Below are 19087 nucleotides of genomic sequence, written 5' to 3'. Positions count from 1 at the left end.
CCAGAGGTAGCACAATCCCTAATTTGTTTTCTTTTCTTTCTTTTTTCCCTTTGGTTTTTCAAGACAGGGTTTCTCTGTGTAGCCATGGCTGTCCTAGACTCACTTTGTAGACCAGGATAACCTTGAAATCACAGCAATCCATCTGCCTCTGCCTCTCGAGTGATGGGATTAAAGGCATGTGCCACCATGCCTGGTTTACACAATCCCTAATTTTATGCTATATTATCAAACAAGCACGAAAATTTTAAAAAATATGTTATTAGCATAAAAGAGACACATTGATGAATGAAATAAAATCTAGTACCAGACATAAACATGCACGCCTGTGGACATCTGACTTTTGATAAAGAATCCAGAAATTCATAAGGAAAAAACAAATCATCCTCAACAAAAGGGTGCTGTTCTAATTGGATGTTTTCATGTTTATTTCCCTGCACAAAACTCAAGTTCAAATGGTTCAAAGACCTTAACATAAAACCACGTACATGATAGAAGAGAAAGTAGGAGGTAAGCTTGAACACATTGGCACAGGAGGCAACTTCCTAAAAAGAACATTGGTAGAGCAGACAGTAATACTGACAATTAATAAATGGGACCTCATGTAACTGAAAAGCTTCTGTAAGGCAAAGGACAGCATTAGTAGGACAAAATGGAGGCCTACAGAATGGATAAAGGTTTTCAACAACGCTACATCTGACAAAGAGTTAATATTCAAAATATATAAAGAACTCAAGAAACTAGACACCAACCAACAAATAATCCAATTAAAAATGTGGTACAACTCTAAACAGAATTCTCAATAGAGCAATCGAAAGTGGTTGAGAATCATTTAAAAAATGTTCAGCATCTGTATCCAGCAGGAAAAGGCAAACTACTTTGAGATTTAAATGGTAAAGATCAGTTCTACAAGTGACAGTTCATGCTGGCAAGGATGTGAAGCAAGAGGAACACTCCATTACTGGTGGGAGTGCAAACTCATATAGCCACTATGGAAATCAATATGGCAATTGCTTAAAAAATTGGGAATTGTTCTACTTCAAGACCCAGCTATACCACGCTTGGGCATATCTGCTAAGACTCACTGTTCTATCACAGGGACACTTGCTCAACTGTGTTCATAGTGGCTTTATTAATAATAGCCAGAAACATGAACTCCTCAACTTAAAAACATATAACGAACATGTGATGTATTTTCACAAAGAGTATTACCCAGCAGTTTAAAAAATATTGGTGTCATGAAATTTTCAGGCAAATGAATGGAACCAAAAGGAAATCATCTTGAGTAAGGCAATGCAGACCCAGAAAGATAAGCATGATATTCCCTCACTTATAAAGGAATATTAGCTAGATAATCCTACTACAATCCAGAGACATAGAGATGCTAAGAAACAAGGGCTATAGAGGAGATGTAAAGCTCTCCCTGCAAAGGGGAATAATAGATTATGGAGGTTGCCTGGGGGTAGGTGGGAATGGGAGCAGGAGGAACATTGTGAAGGAAGGACAGAGGGAGAAATTGCAGGGAGAGAGGGTGAGAACTGAAGGGCATTTAGAGGGAGATGTGGAAACCTCATGAAATGGAAACTTCCTAGAACCTATGACAGTTACTCTAGTGAGGACTTCTAATGATGGAGGATATGAAGCCTAAACGAGCCATCTCTTGTAACCAGCCAAGGCATCTAGTGATGGGACTGAGACACCAACCCAGTGACAAAACTCCCCACAGCCTGCCTTACAAGACGTGCTGGAGCAATGGTGGCAGAGAGCATGTGGCAGTGGCCAAGAAATGACTTGTCTAAGTGGAGGCCCATGCCACTTCAAGAACCAATGTCTAAACTGTGTCTCCAGGAACCAGAAACTGGATATCCCAGAAAGCTATAGTAGTACCAAACACTACTGCCAAAAAACACAAAATGCAAAAAAAAAAAACCTACTGATATTTGCTATATTGATAGATAGGAGCCAAGCATAGGCTTCACCAGATAGGCTTCACCCAGCAACTGACAGAGGCAGATGCAGAGGTCCACAGACAAACACTAAGGCTGGGCTCTGGGTATCCCTGGAAAGATGTGGGAGGAAGAATTGCTGGAGACAGAGGGATCTATATCAACTTAAAACATCTATCTAAGCCTAAAAACAAATAGATAAGATTCTATAGATAGATAAGGTAAAATAGGTTATCTTCAAAAACCTCAGAGACCTACAGAATATGGCATTTTAAAATTATTTTATTATTTTAAAGATTCTTTGATGATAAGACAGGTTAGCTCCTGGCAACATCTAGCCTACCTCAAAGAAGATGATCATCACTGAAGAACCTCCTTATGGAGATGGCTTCAAATATGGCAAAACAACCATTGGGCAAAAGTGTCCTGTGTCTGCCTCAGAAAGAATTCTGCCTAAAATGGGCAAGCTTAGATGCAGACAGAGTCAATGGCCAAACTCTGCCAAGACAGGGTACACAAGTCCTCAATAGTTCCTGCTTCATAAATATATGTCAGATATGTTGAGCCAAAAGGCTGAAATGAAGATAATGCTTCATTGTTAGAGAAAGTTTTGGGTGACTGTTCAGGTACCAACCTGTCATTTTTTTTTTTTTTTTTTTCATTTTGGAAGCTGCTAAAATGTACTTCCTGTTTAATCAGATAGTTAAATTTATTCTTTCTCAAATCTCTGATGGGGTTGAAGACCAGATAATTAGTTTTAAAATTAAGCTTAGTTGTTTAGGAGTTAAGAAGATAGTTTTAGGTCTTGATAAACACTTTTAGGTTGGTAGATTTGAGCTTTGATAGATATTGATTAGGTTCAAAACTCTAGACTCATGGAGATAAAATAGATAATATTTTCTTCCAGGTTGCCAAATACCTTTTGGTTAGAAATTATGTATGTAATTCTTACCTATTGGTTTTTATATTTTTTCATAATTATTCTTACTGTATATAAAAATGGCCTTTTTATTTAGACGAAAAAAAAGGGGAATTGTTGGAGGTTGGTTTGATGTATTTTGATGCTAATTACTGCTTGCTCTCTCTGTGACCCATCTGTAGCTTGCCTAGGAACCTAACCTGTTTGACTAATAAAGGGCCATCACACTTGGGCAGGGAAATGGGATAGGCCTCATTAAGGTTCCCAGGCTTGGAGAGATGGGGATAATCTTGGGAGGAGAGACCACTAGAGGAGAGGAGAGAAGGAGGAAACTGTGACATCGTGGCTTAGGTGAAGGAGAAGCATATGGTTGCCATGGATGGAGACTTGGCCCAGAAGATAATAATTAGCAAGTGTTTGGGTTTACAGACGGGAGATATCTTGATATAAATTATTAGAAGCAGATGGTATCTTGTACATGACCCACTATGAGAAGTAGTTTAGGGGACTGATATCTGTCCTGCCCCCAAGTTAACAAAGGCTACTTTAAAATATATCAGATGTCCGTGTCTTGATTGGTTGCTAGCAGGTTAAAAAGTACTGCCGTAATAATAATTATAGGCCTAATAATGTTCACTATTCAGCCTTCCTGGGAATTTAATGACAACAAACCCTATCCTCTTTTTGTTCATGCCAATGTAGATCTGTATATTCCTATATGGTTTTTCCTGGCCTCCAGTACATGCGTAGGAAGGGCTTTCTGATTCAAGGCAATCCCCAATGAATGGCTGACAGACTTGGTGTGTGGATTCTCCAGCTCTATCACTTCTTGATTTCAAGGAATCCTAGGTGAGCCTTCAAAGTTTCCACAGGGAGCAACCTTCCAAGGGCTGAATATTGAAATAAGAAGGCATGTTTTGCTGGTTTCGGCCTTCCTGTTTTTAAGAGGCCAAAGACCATCCCTTCTTTTTGCACATAACTATATACAAAATAAAACATAATTATTTTATGTTCTGCCACTATGGGATTTCAAACTAAGACACTATCTTATTTGCTTTGGTATATGTTATATGCAATATGTTTTTTTTTTTTTTTTTTTTTTTTTTTTTTTTTTTTTTTTTTTTGAGACAGGGTTTCTCTGTGTAGCCTTGGCCATCCTGGACTCACTTTGTAGACCAGGCTAGCCTCGAACTCACAGCAATCCGCCTGCCTCTGCCTCCTGAGTGCTGGGATTAAAGGCGTGCGCCACCATGCCCGGCTGTAATATGTTTTTGTGCTCGTTATACAGAAAGCAGAAATCTCATTCTCATACAAACTGTTTTACAGACATTGACTGGGTCTTTGGACTTCATTTGCATTACTTTTTGTCACTATGGCCAAAATAGCTAGCAGTGATGGTTTCAGGAAGGATGGGTTTATTGAGCTTATGGTTATAAAGATTCCACCCAACATGGTGGAAAAGGCATGGTTGAAGAAAGTCTGCTAGAACAGGAAACAGATGCGAGGCTGTTTTCTCCTATCCTTTTACTTTTATCAAGGCTCTGAGTCCATTGTACAGTGGCTGCCATATTCAGGGTGCCTCTTTCATCTTAATTAATTCTCTGGAAAGTTCTATGCAGACATGCACACATGTTTCTTTATGTCCCAGGTAATCCTAAATTTAATCTCATTAGCAATGAAATCATCAGAGTCATGTGACTCACATGTCATTTGAGAAAAATAATGTGCATTATTTAATAAATTCTCCTTTCATCTTCCAGCCTATCTTATTTGAAAATTGGTCAAGGTTTAACAATACTTTATTCTGAATTTCTATAATTACCAATACACTTCAGTAGCTTCATAAATTCTGTGAATCCTGGGCAGTTACTTTGCCCAGTTCTTTAGTTCCATTTCACATGGGAGTTCTTATATTATAGTAATAGTGGGAACTTAGTAAAGAACATTTCCCAAACATATTCGTGGATGGTATGCTTTGAAAAGAAATCTTTAACTTTCAGCAACAATTCAATTAATGTGTCTCTGCAATTTTCTTTGAACATGACATTTTAGTCCTTTGCTATTCTTGGACTTAAAAGTACTCCCTTGCTATCCTATGTTGCCTTTTATGTCTTCTTTCAAATTGATGACTTTAGCAATTTAACAGTAACATTTGTTTATGGCTTTAAAGGATTCCTCAGCATTTGTTAACTTACATCTACACTGATTATTTGACTACAAATCCTAAAGAAAAAAATAAGAAATAAAAATAAATTGGAATTAACAGCAGTGGCCTAACTTACTTTTAATGTTTCATTGAATCCAATATTCAAATTACTCTTCCTCTCTGAAGGCCACTGTTTTGTACTTAACTTGTGATGAAACTAATAAATGACACTTCTGATTGCCCTAGTTGATCCCTGCAGTGAGGTGAATTACTTTCTTAAGAAGGACATGGTTTCTTTGAAAAATTTGGAGATCCTGGGATTACATATTTGCCCTCTTCTTCTTTCTCTCCTCTTCCTCTTCCTCTTCCTTTTCCTCCTCCTCCATTGCCTTCTTCTTTTGTTTTTCTCCTCAACTACATTGAATAGTGTCCAAATTTATTTTCTGGGAAGAAATTATAAGATTATTACTTTTAGATAATTAAGTTAGATCTAAAATATGAAATTTTCTATACCTTCTTCTTGGAATTTGTTTGTTATCTCATTTCTTACAGTAAATAGTTACCATATTCTTGACATGTTTCAAAGATAACTTACTCAACCCTAGGTTTTGTTTTTGTTTTTACTATCTAATTTGTTTCACAAAAACTCACTTCATTGACTTTTTAATGATTAATAAGTTATTTAAAATTAAATGCTGGAACAGTAATGCATGATGATGGGAAAGAAAAGTAGATTAACTTTAAAAGGAGAAAAAAAGTCTTCCAATAATAAAAGATCCAAAATCACTGAGCTAGCAAAAGAAAAGGAAAGAAAGCGATTGTGGCTGAGAAAATTCATCTAAAGAAATAATGAATAGACTCATTCAAGGAGATGGTCACCAGTGTGTATCTTATTTGGATGGCAGGAGGTAAGAGACTGTGGATCAGTGAGTAACCTGGCATCTGTCTGCAAAACACCAACACTGATGTTTCCTAGATGGGCAGAGACATCCTGGGAGCTGGGGACACACAGTGTCCAGACACATATTGCTGTCTCTGAGACGAGGAGAGACCCACAGAAAAGACCCAGAGCTTTCTGCCTGTCTGGATCAAACACCTCAACATTAAACCAGGCACACTAAATCTATTAGAAGAGAAAGTGGGAAAGGGCCTTGAACTCATTGGGACAGGAGACAACTTCCTGAACAAAACACCAACATCTCTGACTCTAAGATCAACCAATGGGACCTAATGAAATTAATGAAAAGCTTCTCTAAGTGTCTAAGGACACTCTCAACAGAACAAAATGACACCTAAAGACTGGGTAAAGATCTTTCCCAACTCTACATCTGACACAAACGTTGATCCAAATCTGCCCTGTCTACAAGACATGCAGGGATAAAGATAGAACTGTTAGAGCAGAGATTGTGGGAATGCCCAATCAATGCCTGGCCCAACCCAAGACCCAGCACATAGAAGAGAGCCCACCCCTGACACCATTAATTATACTCTGCAAGGAGAAGTCTAATAGGCTTTACCCACCAGCATTTCAAAGTCAATGCTGAGACTTAGGGCAAACATTGGGAGAAACATAGGGACTCTAGTGAAAAAGTCGGAAAAATAAAAGGATCTAAAAGTAATAAGAGCTCCACAAGAAGACCAACAGAGGCAACTAACTAGGTCCTGGAGGAACCTGTGGACTCTGAAGCAACAATTAAGGCTCATAGATGGATTGGACCTAGATCTCCTACATAGATGTAGCAGATGGGCAGCTCAGGCTTTATGTGGGTCCACTGCTAAGGGTAGAGGGGACTCTCTCAGACTCTGTTGCATGCTCTTTTTTAAAAAAATCACTTCCTCCTAAGGATACCACCGTGCCAAGCCAAAGGGGAAGAGGAGCAACTTAATTGTGATGTGATTTAATGAGCTAGTATGTGTGGGTAGGGTGGCTCCCCGTTTCTGAGGAATAGGGGAGGAAAAGAGGAAAGGCATGGCCAGACTGGGAGGAGAGGAGGAAGGGGGATATGGCTGGGATCTAAAGTAAATAAGTAAATAAAATTTAAAAATCCAGTTCTGCAACAAGTCCATCTCTAAATGGCAAGCCTAGAAATACTGGGGCAGCTCGCGTGCGCGCGCGCGCGCACACACACACACACACACACACACACACACACACACACACACTGTATTATATCAGTTGAAGGAAAGACATGGGTAATTGTGTGTTTTATTTGCACTGTACACATCTTTTATGAATATCTATGTACCCAATTTTTTAACAATGATATTTATTTATTTGTTATGTATATGAATATGCTGTCTTCATGTACACAAGAAGAGGGCATTGAATCATAATACAGATGGTTGTGAGCCACCATGTGGGTGCTGGGAATTGAACCGCTGGAAGAACAGCCAGTGCTCTTAACCATTGGGCAATCTCTCCAGCCCTATGTACCCAATTTTTATCAATCTGTAAAAGTTAGAGGAAGAAATGATGGATAAAACATCACAAATTTGTTGACATGAACCTCTAGATCCATGGGGTTGCATAATCCTCAGTGAAGGTATGACAAAAACATACTGGAAAAAAAAACTGTAAACTTTTAAAAGTTAGAGAGCTACGAAATATCTTCCAAGTAGCCACAGAGACAATGCACCACCTATAGGAACCACCAAACTGAATACAGATGAGTTTTCATTTGCAGTCAGTTCTCACTATCAGAACCGGCAGAGTATTTGGTAATTGTTCAATTAACAGATCAGTCAACAATCAACTGTATATCTAATGAAACTACTGCTCATTGGTTGAAGGAAATAAAATCACTGTCATATAATGGAAGATTAAGATAATCTGTTATCTGCAATTAAACACTGGTGAAAGAAAGTTCTTCAAACACAAAGCAAACAACAAAAAGGCATCTTAGATCACCAAGAAAGCAAAGAGATAAACAGAGATATAATTGAAGGTTCAAGTAATATTTTTATTATGAGTTTTATCTATCACAATAATTCTGAAGAAATAAACTACACCTGAAACCTTAGACAATGATGTTGAAACATGAAGAGGCCACAGACCTAAAACATTGTACTTTGGGGCATATAGTTATAGCAGTGCTTATAGAAAATATTATAGCATTGGATATATTGAGATGAGTAAAATTTTTGAATTGATTGAACAGCTGGTAAGAGAGTCTATGTCAGAGATATCCCCCAACTCCATTTTCTAAGAGACCAACAACAATTCTGAGCTGTCCCTTAGCTACATCTTTGTAGGGTGCATAGGTCCAGTCAGTGCAAACTCCTTGTTGCTTTAGTCTCAGTAGGTCTCTCTGGGTCCTGACATAGACTCTATAGCCAGCTTTTCAGTCACTTCCTCCTGGCAGGACTGTCTTGCTAGGTCACAGGGGAAGAGGACACACTTAGTCCTGACAAGACTTAATGAGTGTGAATGGGGTATGGGGAGGGAGAAGGGGGTCTCCCCTCTTCTAAGGAATAGGGAAGAGAATAGGGGATACAGGAAAGAAATGGAGGGTGGGGCTGGGTGGTGAGGAGGGATGCAGCTATGACCAGGATGTAAAGTGAATAAGTAAATAACTTTAAATTGAAGTTCATACCTGAGGAAATAAAAAAGGTAAATTTAAATTAATCTAAAGCAAGTAGAAGGAAAATTATAGAGATGAGCACATCTGAAGTCATTGAAATTGAGAAGAGAAAAGTCAACAGAGACTAGCAATGAAGTTAAATGTTATTTAAATTATTTTTATTTACTATTTTCTTTTTTCACATGTACATTTATATTATTACACATATGTACAATAAACTACCTACATCAAGAAGAAACACAAAACAATCACGAATTATACAAATGTTACATTCATAGTGTTTGACAACCTTGAACAAAACATCTTTCCTATCTTGGTGCATCTAAACTTCCGAACATAAATCAATACCTCCCTATCATATCTCATCTTAATCAACTTAAAACATCTATGTAGGCCTAAAAACAGATAGATATGATTATAAAGATAGCTAAGGTAACATAGGTCTTCAAAAACATGAGAGACCTACAAAATATGGCATTTAAAGATGTTTTTATTATTTTAAAGAATCTTAGACAATAAGACAGGTTAAGTCTTGGCAACACCCAGTCTATCTCAAAGAAGATGATGAGCATCAGTGAACCTTCTTATGGAGATGGCTTTAAATATGGCAAACCAGGCACTGGGCAAAATGTTCTCATTTCTGACACAGAAATTTTCTGCCTGAAAATGGGAAAGCTTGGATGTAGGCAGAGTGTGTGGTCAAACTCTGCCAAGACAAGGTAAGCAAGTTTTCAATAGTTCCTGCCTCACAAATATGTCTGTCTGATATATTGGGCCAGAAGGCTGAAGATGATGCTCCAACATTATAGAGGTTTGGATCAGTGATCAGGAAGCAAGCTGTCTCTGGCATATTCTCATTTTGGAAGCTGCTAACCTGTACTTCCTGTCTACTCAGGTAATTAATTTTATTCTTTCTCAAGTCACTGATGGGGTTGAAGACAAGTCAGTTTAGTTTTACAATTAGGCTTAGTTGTTTAGGGGTTAAAATGTTTTAAACTGAAGCATATATTGTAAAAATTATTAAAATAAAGAGAAGGCACAATCATCAATATGAGAAACACAAAAGGAGAATCACATTGCTGATGGGCAGGAAGCTGCTGAGATGACAGTAAGGGAATATTACCAAGAATAAACTCTTGACTTCTAAAACTCAAGAATGGCGCCAGTGTCTCAGAAAACACATAGTTCTCAAATTCAACTAAGATGACTAGACTATTTGGATAGTTCTATCATTTTCAAAAGCATTGGGATCATACTTTAAATGATCCCCACTCCTCAAAGAAAGATCAATGTCCATATTTACTTTCTGAAGATTTGTATTATTTTTTAATTAAGAAAAATTAAACATAATTCTATTCAAAGATGAGTGTAACTTAGAATTCCACTGCAAGAGACCAATAGGACCTTGAGATCAAAATGGCAAAAGTTTTAACATTGACAAAAAATTTAAAAAATAAAACTATGCTATTCTCCCATGCTTCTCTCATTTAGAGTCCCAATAGGATGTCCTCCCCTCTGTCCCAGTTTCCTGGTAAGTGAAGGCTTTTGTGGGACATGCCCCTTGGCCTTATGCAGATATAAGTGAGTATATACCATTTGAGTCTTTCTGCTTCTGGGTTAACTCACTCATTATGATCATTTCTAGTTCAATCCATTTGTCCACAAATTTTGGGAATTCCTTGTTTTTAATAGCTGAGTAGTATTCCATAGTGTACCACAGTTTCTTTATCTATTCTTCTACTGAGGGACACTTAGGCTGTTTCCATGTTCTGGCTATTATGAATAAGGCTGCTATGAACATGGCTGAGCAAAGTTTCTTGTTGTGTGCTGGAGCATCTTCTGGGTATATTCCAAGGAGTGGAATAACTGGGTCTTGAGGAAGCCCTATTCCCATTTTTCTGAGATAGCACCAGATAGAGTTCCAAAGTGGCTGTACTAGTTTGCATTCCCACCAGCAATGAAGGAGTGTTCCTCTCTCCCCACATCCTCGCCAGCATGTGGTGTCACTCAAACTAAGGCACCAGCCAAGGACAATAGAGAGGTTAAACTTTAAGGCCCTACCCAGATCTAGCCAATGGTCAGAACATTCTCCACAGTTGAGTGGAGAGTGGGATACGACTTTCTCACATACTCTGGTGCCTCACATTTGACCATGTCCCCTGGAGGGGGAGACCTGGTGGCACTCAGAGGAAGGACAGCAGGTTACCAAGAAGAGACTTGATACCCTATGAGCATATACAGGGGGAGGTAATCCCCCTCAGGAACAGTCATAGGGGAGGGGAATAAGGGGGAAATGGGGGGTGGGAAGAATGGGAGGATACAAGGGATGGAATAAACATTGAGATGTAAAAAGAATAAATTAATAAAAAAATTTAAAAAATAAAACTAAAACATAATAACAGACTAGTATCTCCAGTGAACTTAGATTATAAGTTCCTTAGTGATGAATTAGAAACTCAAACAGATGTGAAATGCATTACATAGAAAGTCCAGATGGAGGTTATTACATGTATGAAAAGCTCTTCAATATATTTTTAAAAACTCACTGAAATCTATCATGTCAATAAGCTGAAGACAGCAACACCATATTTTTATTGTGGTTGACTCAAAACAAGAGGTATCCAAATACACCATCCACTCAGGGTGAAAACTTTCTGAAATATAGGACTAGAGGAAAAAATTCCTCAATTTGATGAATAGAATCTACAAAAATCTTACAGCTAATATTATGCTTCGTTGTGAAAGACTCAATGGTCTCGCAGTAAGATTAAGAACAGAAGAGTGTGTTTTCATTGTATTATTCAGCATAATGCTGGATATCTGGCAGGAAAATAGAAATGAAAGTATATAGAAAGAGAGGAAATATATATGTGTAAATTGTATTAAAATCCCAGGTAAAGTGAAAAAGAATGTCCAACAACAAAACCGCTTGCAGAACTAATAAGTGAATCCTAACTATAAAACAAACCCAAACTTTTCTCAAAAGACCATCAGAGCATATCACTTTTGGATCTGGGTGGAGCTAACTCTTTAGTCTTGCTCACAATCAAGATGATGCTGCACAAAATGACACTTTGTTATGAAAGATAAAGACATTTTCTCTGTCAAAATTATTAGGAGGAGAAAGCAGCTACAATTAAAAGAAAAAGTGACAAACCTGAGAAACTTCTTATATGTGAAAACCTCTAAAATCTCAATAGGATGGATCATTGCTCTATGAAAATGACCAGAGAGACTGCATACTGAGAGGTCCAAGTACCAAAAATGAGCACAGGAATATATATTCAAAATTATTAGTGGACAAAGAAATGTAAATTAAAAATATAGAGGGATATAATCTTGCATCTGTCAGAGTGAATTCAGATAAAAGTGATAAAACTGGACCAACCATGTATTGCTATTTTGGAATGTGAAAATAGCAGACATCTTGAAAAACACTTTATTGATTTTGATTTTCCACTTTTAAAATTATTTTAAACTCTACATATTTATGAAGTATTATATGATGCTTCAGTCAGTGTATACATTAAATAATATTGGTTCACAGAAACATCTCTATTTCCTTAAACATTTATCTGTTCTTTGTGGTAAAAACATAAGAAATCCTCTCATATCATTTTTGGAAATACCACATCATTGTCTTCTCTGGATATCCCACTGTACAGAAGCACATAAGAAATTATTTCTCTGATCCCTCTAGTTATCTGTGTCCCAGCATTTACCTATCTCTTCCCACCTCCTACTCTGCCCAGATTCTGATAATTATTTGTACTTCTAGAACCTTCTATGGAACCAACTTTTGAGGATATCATGTGAGTGAAAATATCTTAAACATTTAATCATGCAATAACCACATAATTTATTAGTTCTATTTCTTCACATTTATCTGAAAAAAAGAAAGAATGAAAGAAAAGAAGGAAGGAGGAAAGGAAGGAAAGAAAGAAAGAAAGAGAAAAGAAAGATAGATAGATAGATAGATAGACAGACTAGGTTCAGACCATAATGAATAGACAAATGTTCATAGACACTTACTTAACAGCTCAAGGCTCATGTCAACTAAGATGTTCCTCAAGTGTGATATAGTTAACAAACTCTAATAAATTCACCATGAGACACTACTGAGCATCAAAGAAACACTATTGATACTAAGCACCTTTGAAGTTGGCTCAAAAATTCTCAAATTTATGTGCTATGTAATCTTAATAATATGACATGTTTGAAATGGAAAATTTTAATATATAAGGCAGGTAATAAAATGAGGGTATGGAAAGTGTAGAGTGCAGGAAGCCAGATAGAAGAGCAGTGGGTCTGGTTAGAAGAACAGAATGCTGAGCATCCTGATTGCGGTGATGAATACTTGAACTGATACAGATAAGAAAACCATTCAGAGCAGTGTATATTAAGAGGAGTATAAGAAAAATGAAGAGATCTGAGAAAGCTGAGTTGGAGATGTGTTTTAAGATACACCTAGAAGTTTTATAATATTACAAAATAGCATCATGTAAGATCTTGGGCAAAACACAAAAGAAGTTTTTTGCATTGTTCCTTAAAACTCATGTGATCTCCAGCTACGTCATCTGGTTGAAGACGAGATAGTTTAGTTTTATAATTAAGCTTAATTGCTTAAGGGTTAAGATATTTTTAGGTCTAGATATGTATGAGGAGATATGATAGATATTGATTTACAGTCAGAAATTCAGATACAAGATAGGAAAGATGTTTTCTTCAAGGCTGCCAAACACAAATAGCCAAAACACTAAGAATGTAAAACTTATATAATTCCTGATTGTGTCATGGTTCTTCTTGCTATAAGTAGTTTATTGTATTTATGTGTAATAATATAAATGTGCATGTAAAAAAAGATATTTAATTTAAAAATTTGGAAAAAGCCTAGAATTAAAACATTTTGGGTGGGTGACCAGTTCTTTTCCAGATGTTGTCCCAGTCTGACCAGTATTAGACTAAAAGAATGATGGTTGGTATTCATTCTTGTGGCCACTACTCCAGGTCTAGTGTTCAAGTTTCTACTAGTCTCACATCTGAAGTTTTGTTTGGAACACTGAGATTAGAGTAGTCTCTGACGTTGCAGAGAATTAGGTGGGTGATAACCTAGTGGAAAGGAAAGGAAAGTGACTTTGAGATGCTTTTAGTAAGATTTGGGAGATGGCTGCACAAATCATGGTAGAGGCAGAAATAGCACTACGCTGTTTTGAGTCACAAATGGCAGTGTCTGAAAGGGACAGACATATCCCGAAAGGATAGAATAACCTATGCAGCAGGTGAATGACTTAAGGAAAGAGGGCACTGTGGCCTACCTGGGTCCAAGAGTGAGCCCTGTGGGGCCACTGGTAAAAGGCAGTCCTGTGAGTTGGCAGAGAGTCACAAAGGAACAGAGATGAGTTAGGAGGAGTGGCCAAGGGGAGCACTGGGGATGAACTAGAGTGACCTTAAGTCCACACCAGCATGCCAAGTAAGAAGGGAGTGAGGGTGGGATGAGAAGACAGGTTAGGTAGGCTAAACCGGAATGGCTAAGAGAATTTTAACAGGAAGATAGAAGAGAAGGGAAATGGGGGCACAGGTCACCAACCTTTGTACCCAGCTGAGTGTGGTAGCTATGAGGGCCCTGATAGTGGTTTTGTCTTGGAATTAGGACAAAATTTTCCACAACTTCTGATCTGTCCATAAATAGACTTCTGCCATTTGGTACTACATATTTATGCAATGACAAATGCTTAGATTTGACAATTATGAAATCAAAAATAGCTATTAACTCTGAAAATTATTAAAGGTGCTGTACTTCACCAAGTATCAAATATTCAGCTAAAATTCAATCCTTTATGTAAAAATAAACAAGCAAATCCATCTCATTAGTAAGTAAATTTGCTTTTCTCCTGAATAAGTGGTAAGAGTATTATAAACCTATTTATTATGTATACATGTTGATTTAAAATTTTCTCAGGCAGAATGGGATCATGAGTGGGTACAGTTTAAGAAGCCCTAGCATAAGGGATTCCATCCGTGAGTCCCTTGGATAGAATTGCAAGCCTAGGCAACAGGCTTTACTCTCTTGCACAGACACAGGGTCCTGGCAATAATACTGACATTCTGTAAAGCCCTCTGGGGTTCTAGTTTATATCAGCAGAGCTAGGTCCTTTAGTGAGCAAGTGGTCATGTCAGCTCAGCAACCAACTAAGGTGGTAGTATGTTTTACATGAATCATGTTACATACTCTCACTAACATTGTGAAATACACACTCTCAGTTTTCAGACAAGGAAGTCAGAGCTCACAAGATGTATACATCTAGATCTGCCTTGTTGCTAGGCTAGCCTCAGAGCCAGTAGAGTCCCTTGCATCATGAGATCTAGCTACATTTACACAATAGTGACTAAAGTACATCATGAGAGGAAAGATTTATCTGGACTCCTGACAGAAATTTCAGTCCACCATGTTGGCAAAGCATAGCTTAGCTAACCATGGCACAAGTAGACTGATTCTCAATGTGTTTATGTGTATGAGGCTGTGGATTTTTCATATTCTCTCTACTTGAAAACAGAACCTCCAGTTATCTAAAGCTTTAGAAGCCTCCCAGGCTTACCCTACTGGTCTGCTTCCACCAACTACTCCACCTCTTACAGGGTACACAGCATTTAAATTTCGGCCACAAGCTGAAGACAAAGAATGCAACCAAACTACAAGGAAGGCTGCTGACAAAGGGGACATCAGATTATGGCAATCACATCCCCTAGATCTGGGTAGAATCAATTTTTCTTTATAAAGGTCACAGTGGTTTAGGAAGGCACAACATTGAGCTGATCCCCCAAAACTATTACAATCCTAGGAATTTATCAACTTAGTCTACCACCCATTATTCAATCTCTGTGTTATTACAGAAAATGTTGTTTCTCAGACACTATCAGTTCTTGACACCAAACCCAGAGGCAGAGGCAGTGAATCAAGACTCAAGGCTATCAGAAGAAAGAGATGAACTACAATTGGATTTATGGATAGAAAAAGGAAAGTCCTAGAGAAAAGTGCAGAGAAGCCCTGTAGGGACCGAACCATCTGACAGCTTCATGCTATACTACAATATAACATAATGGAGAATTGCAGGCTCCAAAGTGTTCCTATTAAAACCTTCATGAATAATAAAATCATCTTCATTTCACATATCTCATTCAAATTAATTTGTAGTTTTCCAGTGGAAAGCATGTCCGGACCGGAAGGCGATGAAGTAATTTGAAAGCAACTGCTGAAGCTGTTTAAGGTTCAACTAATTCCTGTTTTGTGAAAACTAAAAGCTTGATGAGTAAATCAAGAAATGGAGGCATTAATAAGTACTTGGAACACCACTCACAATGCTAGTGTTCTAGATGAAACTTCACATGTCAACTCGGCTTCAAAGAGTGGTTGCTACATAGAACAATGTTTTGTCAATTTTAGACTGAAAAGTGTATACTTATCAAGAAAATGCTAGCACTGTCAAAATGGCCCACTGTAAAACCACAAACTCTCCAACATAGTGCATTTCTTTTCCAGATAACATTCTCTTTCATCTCCTTAGTTTTACCATCATTCATCCATGGACTTTTACATTATTTTTACATTTACTACAATGAGTCCGTCACACTTCATAATGAAGTAATCTTTGTTATGATAAATCCATTAACAGCGCCCCCCCAAAAAAAAAAACCCTGGCTTGATACTAGTCACTATTTATCCTCTTGAAAATAAAATACACATGTGAGTCTCAACCCAAAAGCTGTTTTATTTGATTTTATATTTTTTGTCCAATTAATTTTATATGCTATAGATTTTATGCAGAAAAATGGACAGACACACACACACACACACACACATACACACACACACACCAAACAACAAACAAAACACAGCTTCAAAATCAATACATATGTAAATTTTTAATTGTGTCAAAAAAGCAAAAATATTTTTATACAAATCCCAAAGAAATGTCTTTAAATTCTCATTTGCCCTTGACAGCTCTTTCATTGCTCTGTCTACCACTCTTTTTCAGTAAATTATTTAACAAAGCATAACTCCAACAAAAGTATATGTAAGTAGGTTTCTATATCAACAAATTTGGACATTGCATATGCAGGACATAACTTGGGAATTCATCTTACTTCCACAATGCAGCTCATTTTACGCTTATTTTCAGTTAATACCAACAAACATTTTTTTCTCATCCGAAGCCAAACAAAGCACCAAGTCAATAAATTTAGAGTTCCTGCTTATATTCTAGAAAAATTATCCCGTGAAAGATGGCAATGGGGTTTTACTTCTCTAGAGAAAGAAACCAATCTCCAAAATAATATCCCAGGAAATAGCTTTGCTCAGAGATTTTCTCCTTTAGTCTTAAAAAGGGAAAGGAATACAAATAGAGAAGGAGTCTGAGCATGTCAAATGGTAAAAATCTTCCAAATATGCCATACTTGCCTCTTTCCATTTCAAAAAGAAAAATAGCCCCATCCAATTCTGTAAATATTATGGAATATTACAGAAGACATTCAGCCACATTTCCCCATGAATGCATATAATGTCTTTTCCAAACATTACTAATTATAATAGCTGTTGTCCCAAATAGAAGTAGTTTTAGTGAACATGAAAGGAGATATTTATTTAAATCAAAATAAGTTAATTTTTTGTATTTAAGAAAAATTCGAAGCTTAATAACCTCTCTAATATCAAGTTACATTGGACAGAGCCACACTCAATTGAAGCACAAGCATTTGCCATGGATAGACAGCTCGTTACATATTTATGGGGGAAGTGATAAAGGATGATAGTTGTCTTTTGTTTTAACTTCTTATCTTTGAGACAGGAATCCCCTGTGTAGCTTAAGCTGTTCTGAAACTCACTATGTAGCCCAAGCTAGTATCAAACTCAGCCACTTGTTTGCTAATACCATAGGCACCGATCACCATGCCTACTAAATTATACAAATCTTTACACACACACACACACACACACACACACACACACACACACACACACACACATACACACACACACAAACTGTTCATTTATTTAATTTGTTTCTTAAGTGATGAGAGAAAGGGAGAACATTTAGTTTTCCCAAACTTTTCAGATGTACCAAACCTCCCTAACGGTGCATGAACAGGAAATGTGTTTTCAATAGCACTATAAGTAACAACTTTTAGCTTTAGAGTCAGACAGCTTGAATTTAGGACAAATTATTCAACACTGTAGACTTGGATCATTCTCTATAAAGCAAGCTTTCTAGAGCCTCATAAAAACTGTAATGATGTAATGCACTTGACAGAGCCTATTTGTGTGTAACGAGCAAGTTTATTAACCATCAATTGGAACCATTGCAGTTGTCAAGGTCCTGGAATTCTTCTATCAGACACACAAGGATTCCTGTGAATGTTGACCAAATGATGCATTTCCTAGTAGACTGAAACAGAGAAAATATTGGAGGCAGCAAACAGGAAATGTGGTACTCTTCCATCAGGGGCCCACGTGTGAATCTTGTTGGCCCTCATAACAAATATACAAAGGATGCACAAATGCATAAATAAATGCAAATGAAAATGGCTAACGCATTCAGCAAGAGGGACAGTTTGTACCCACTCACGTACAGTCCATCTTTAAACACTATCGACTCTCTTTTCCACATTTTACAAACACACATGTTAAATCAGAATAGTGAACACTTACACTGTCCTTTTCAGCTGATTCATAGACAGGCAACAGTTAAAACAAAACAATGGCTCCCACCAGTTGTCTTCATACACTGTGTTATGAGTGACTCCTAATCTGCCCCTCTGACAAACTCAGGTATCTGGATAACTCAAAGATCCTTCAAATTTCTCTTAACTTGAAGCACTCCTTAAAGAAACTTTTTATAAAACTCTGTAGAAGGCATCTGTATGATAACTGAGTGAGTGGCAGGCAGAATGGAAGGAAGAATTGGGCAGTACAGTGTGCCTTTTTTTCACATGTGGTTTTGACAAAAAAGGGCATAGGATGATCTGTATGAAAGCACACATTGAAAGTTCAATTCTCAACTTCATATGGAAAAACAAAACAAAACAAAAAAAAACCGAAATAGCTAAAACAATCTTGTACATACCTTCATACCTGATCTCATACCTGATCTCAAGCTGTACTATAAAGCAACAGTAATTAAAACAGCATGGTACTGGCACAGCAACAGGCTGGTTGATCAGTGGAATCAAATTGAAGACACAGAAATGAATGCACACACATATGGTCACTTGATTTTTGACAAAGAAGCCAAATCTATTCAATGAAAAAAGGATAGCATCTTCAACAAATGGTGCTGATCTAACTGGATGGCTACATGTAGAAAAATGCAATTGGACCCATATTTGTCACCATGCACAAAACTCAAGCCCAAGTGGATCAAAGACCTCATAATAAAACCAGAGACACTAAACTGGTTAAAAGAAAAAGTAGGAAAGAGGCTAGAACACATTGGCACAGGAGACAACT

This window comes from Acomys russatus, chromosome 13 (assembly GCF_903995435.1).
Source record: "Acomys russatus chromosome 13, mAcoRus1.1, whole genome shotgun sequence".
NCBI lineage: Eukaryota > Metazoa > Chordata > Mammalia > Rodentia > Muridae > Acomys > Acomys russatus.
This window is presented reverse-complemented; position numbering follows the sequence as displayed.